This window comes from Sinocyclocheilus anshuiensis, unplaced genomic scaffold (assembly GCF_001515605.1).
Source record: "Sinocyclocheilus anshuiensis isolate Anshui unplaced genomic scaffold, SAMN03320099.WGS_v1.1 scaffold842, whole genome shotgun sequence".
NCBI lineage: Eukaryota > Metazoa > Chordata > Actinopteri > Cypriniformes > Cyprinidae > Sinocyclocheilus > Sinocyclocheilus anshuiensis.
In genome coordinates, this window is record NW_015536509.1 from 287,162 (window position 1) to 292,228 (window position 5,067).

General features: G+C 36.9%; 1 protein-coding gene across 1 annotated transcript in view; it reads left to right on the plus strand.

The window, feature by feature from the left end:
• Positions 1–5,067, plus strand: part of LOC107691687 (serine/threonine-protein kinase N2-like) — a 27,110-nt gene that overhangs the window by 8,968 nt on the left and 13,075 nt on the right. The gene's annotated exons all lie outside the window — the stretch shown is intronic.

The window sequence follows — 5,067 nt, forward strand, 5'->3', positions numbered from 1 at the left end:
TTTTTTATTGATTATTTATTACTTTTTTTTTTTCATTTATTACTTTTTTTTTGTTTGTTTTTTGTTTGTTTTGTAATTTAAATTAAATGTAAGTTTTTAGGTTGTGACATAATGAATACTGTTTCTGGGTCCAAGCCTCTACTCCATTTCATTTGAGAATGTTATCTCAACAGTCATTTATGAGCACTTTATATTTATAGCAAACATTTAAGCTAAGCTTTTAAAAACTCATTGTGGGCACAAGAGTCTACAGGCTCACAGTGTCCTGGACACCAAGATTTAAACGATTCAGAAAAGATTAATCACTGTTTGGCCATCTCAGATTTTGGTATGTATATAAAGGATAGGATCATGATTTTTGGTGACTGCACACTGTAAGAATATGTAGGCACCGTTGTTTCCTTTTGGGATCTGATAGAGTGCTTGGACCCTGAAACGGTGACACGTGATGTCAGGCTCAACAACCGGATGGAACATCACTGTATGCAAAAGAGCTGCATGAAAAGTCTTTGTTTTAATTCCATGTAAAAATCAATAGCATACAGGTTTTGGAACAACATGTGGATAAGTTAACCTGTTAGCGATTCAAATGATGATACAATCAACACAGCAGGTACAATCAGTGTCTTTGTCAGACCGCCAACAAGGCTTCATGCTGTGATCCCATTGTGTTTTCCAGCTAATAGCTCCCAGCTATAGTCATCTGCAGGTGTCTGTTTACAAAAAAAAACAAAAATGTAGGCGAAATGTTTTTTTCCTTTTTGAGTGTGTTCAAAGTTCTATTACTCAATACCAGTAAGACTTACAGTGATCCTGAGGTTTGTTCTGTTTAGGAACAAACCTCAGAGTGTCACCTTTCAAAAGAGACCAAAATCATGCATATGCTCCAGGAATGTTACAGGAATGCTGAGGGTCATTATTGGTGAACTATTGTTTCAGTTTATCATCTGAATAAACTGAACATAAACATCAGTTTATGTTCATTAAAGTGAACAATGTCCTGTCAACAGAAGTAAAAACAAATGTTGGTGTACCTCAGGGGTGTGTAAGCTCTGCTATGTTATTTACTCTGTATACAGATGACTGTCGAGTAAACAGGAATGACCAATATATTTTAAAGTACTCCGATGATACTGTGTTAATATCATTATTGAATAACCAAGAGTGCTTAGAACAGCATCAACAGGGGGTAAACAAATTGGTCGAATGGTGTGACAACAATGCCCTCAGTATTAATTAAAAAAAAACTGAGGAGATAGTATTAGGGCCTGTTGCTGACATTCATACAACACCTGTTGTTATACATGAAGAGAACATCAAACAAGTAGAAGCATATAGGTACTTAGGAGTATGGATAGACAAAACACTATCATGGAGAGATCACATAGATAGTATCTGTAAAAAATCAATGCAAAGAATTTACTTTCTCTGTAGATTGAGGTCATTTGGAGCAAGAAAGCAGATTCTTTTATTGTTTTTTTATGTCTGTAATCATGAGTGTCTTGCAGTACTGTAATTCGGTTTGGTATATGAGTCTATCTGTTAGTCTAAAAACAAAGCTAATGAACTTACTAAAAATGTGCTCCAAAATTGTGGGTCAGCCACTTCAAAAAGCATATGAACTATTTTACCATAATAATCTTGTAAGATTAGCTAATAACATTGTTTCTGAACCTAATCATGTGTTGTATAATGAATTTGTATTGTTGCCATCTAATCGACGATATAAGGTCCCAAGATACAGCCGCAAAATCCAGTCATGCCAATAGGAATCAGCATAATCAGGAGTTTCCCGTGAGGGTGAAAAAGTTCCCCACACAGACTTTGCTCATTCTCAGGTTTGTCACGTGAATTCAGCACATTAAAAAACAGAAAGCAGCTGGGTTTGAAAATGCCATCTGTGTGATCAGTGCTTCATACATCTCTATGCCATTGACAACTAGCCTTTTTTTGCCAATGAAATTTTGCAGGCAAAAAAGGTCCAGTCTACCATAGTCTATTGTAGTGATGTATGAAGCACAGCTCATATAGAAGTTACTTTCAAACCAAGCAGCTTTCTGAGCTTTCTGTTAGCGAATTTGCGTGATCAGCTTGAGTATAATCAAAATCTGTGCGCTGAAACTCCCAGTTGTGCGGATTTCTGTTGCTATGACTGGATTTTGCCCGCAAAACTTCAACGAGCAACAGTAAATGTGACCGCACCTTTAGGTTTATATATATGCATCCAACTGCCATTAATTCCTCTGCTGTAATTCTGTGAATTCCAGGCCCAAGCCAGATTCAATGAGTCCAGTCAGAAGCTGGATTTGTTGAAGTATTCGCTGGAGCAGAGACTCAATGAGCTTCCGAAGAACCATCCCAAGAGCAGTCTGATCATGGAGGAGTTATCGCTCATGTCCTCTCCGGCCCTCAGTCCCCGTCAGAGTTTCATATCCACACTGAACCACAACAGCACTGTTAAAAACCAGTACAGCACCAAACCAGCTGCGCTCACAGGTGACCAACACATATTACCTTCAGATTTTCCTTAATGTGTTATTTAAGTGTTATATGAAGCTGTAAACTGGGGTTAGTAAGATTTTAAAAAAAATAAATCAACATTCAGCATGAACACACTCAATTGATCAGAAGTGAGACTGAGAGTAAAGACATTTTAATCTTACAAAAGATTTCTATTTCAAATAAATACTGCTCATTTTTAACTTTCTGTTCATCAAAGAATCCTGAAATAAAATGTGTCCACTTTCCACAAAAATATTAAGCAGTTCAACTGTTTCCAGCATGTGAGAAATGTTTCTTGAGCAGCAAATCGGCACATTAGAATGATTTCTGAAGATCACGTGACACTGAAGACTGGAGTAATTACATTTTAAAATGTGCTAAAATATAAACCATTATTTAAATTTTTTATAATATTTCACAATATTACTGTTTTACTGTATTTTTCAAATAAATGCAGGCTGCGTGAGCTTAACTGTCACCATCCCACCTGTGGGACGCTTGGCGCTCTTTTTTGTTGTTGTCCTTTTTCTCTATCAAATCTTTTAGTAATCATCATAAAGTATATATCATTTGAAAGCTTAGAAGCCCAAGGTTCATCCTCTGAAAACCATTTTGAAATCGGACATTGCATTACCATAGAAATAGTACTTTAAAATCTTTTGGCGGTCTCCTCCCCCTTAGTGGGCAGTGTCAAGTGTCATATTACAAAATGCATTACGGTTTTTTAGAAACAAAACCTTTTTATAATCTTGACAAAAAACATATCACTGGAAAGGTCTGAGTCTCATGATTCCATATTTGGTGGTTATTTTGAGATAGAAGTAATATTGACAGAGAAATCTAGACATTTGTGACAGAAAAATGCATTACAATTTTTTTTATGGAGTTTGGATGGCACTCGGTGGCTGTTTGTGGTATGACGCCCTAAATAAAATGTCACATGAACCTCCATTTTTTTCATATCAACTTCAAATTTGGAACATAACTTATTTAGACATAAGGCTTTCATTTTATACCAATTTTAGAGTAAAACCTGTTATGTAAAATATTTATAATAAATAAAATAAAATTTATATAGTGCATTTTATTTACAGTACATTTAAACTTCTATAACTTTTTGATACTTTAATTTTTTTAAACAATTTAACTTTTGCAATAATCTACTGATTTTCTTCTTTAAAAAGAGACCAACCTTATGTCTGTATTCCAAAGTGTTGATAAATTACAACAATTTAAGTTTGGATAGTGCACTTTCATGCCTATTTTAAAAAATGGGGGGGTGACAGTTAAGGGATTAAGAGGCTTCTTTCAAAAACATAAAAAAAATCGTACTGACCACAAACTTTTAAATGGCAGCATATTTTAATGGTGATTGTTATTGACTAAAACAGGCAAATTAGAGGTTCGGCTCATGGGATGTCAGGACCTGTTAGACAGTGTTCCTGGCCGGTCTAAAGCCACGTCGGTGCCGCTGCCCGGTTGGAGCCCCAGTGAAATGCGCTCCTCTTTCATGAGCCGTGGGAATCGCAGAGGAACCAGTGTTCGAAATCTCTCCAAAAATTATGACTTGTCCAGTTGAGTAGTTCTTAGTGCTTACTTTCAAGTGGCTTTTCACAAGCCTTTCATTAGACTTTGCAATTAAAAAGCAATGCTGTGGCGGTCAAGGAGCTTAATATGTGTACGTGTCTCTGTTTGTCTCCAGATGAGATTAGTGCTGTTCTGAAGCTTGACAACACTGTCGTTGGTCAGACCAGTTGGAAACCTGTCAGTAATCAGTCGTGGGACCAGAAGTTTACATTAGAGCTAGACCGGGTAAACTCACTGTACATGACGTTTATTTACACATACTGATGTTTATTTACACATAAAACATTCATAACGCTTCTGTTGTCTTGTTTCTATATGCTTTGGCAAATGTTTGTTTACCACAGTCTCGTGAGCTGGAGATCTCTGTGTATTGGAGAGATTGGCGGTCCCTTTGTGCGGTGAAATTCCTGCGACTGGAGGACTTCCTGGACAACCAGCGGCACGGAATGTGCCTTTACCTTGAGCCACAAGGGACTCTGTTTGCAGAGGTACCTTTACAATATTGTCTCTCAGCGATCAATAATTTTCCCTCAAAAAGCCCTCTGATAAGCCGCCCGGAGCTCTGTGAGAAAATCTAAGAAGAATTCCTCACGCTTGGTGGCCCCTGAAACCCCCGGGCAGGTTTTCCCACCTATGCTTTTCTAAAGAAACTGAGCCTAGTAGATCTGAAGTGGAATTTGATTAGTTTTCAGAGCTTGATCTAAAATCTATTTTTGTTACAGGTTACCTTTTTTAATCCAGTCATTGAGCGAAGAACCAAACTCCAGAGGCAGAAAAAGATCTTCTCAAAGCAACAAGGTGAGGGCATTTCTTCGACACGGCAGAGTATTATTGAAAAAATGTCAAAAGGGTCATATTAGGGTTTCTTGAGCAAAAAAAAAAGTTTGAAAAATAGCTTTGTTAGGACCATTTGCCAGACCTATAGAATTAAATTGTGGCCTTTTTTTTTTTTGGTGGTGCACATTAAAGATTTGTTTT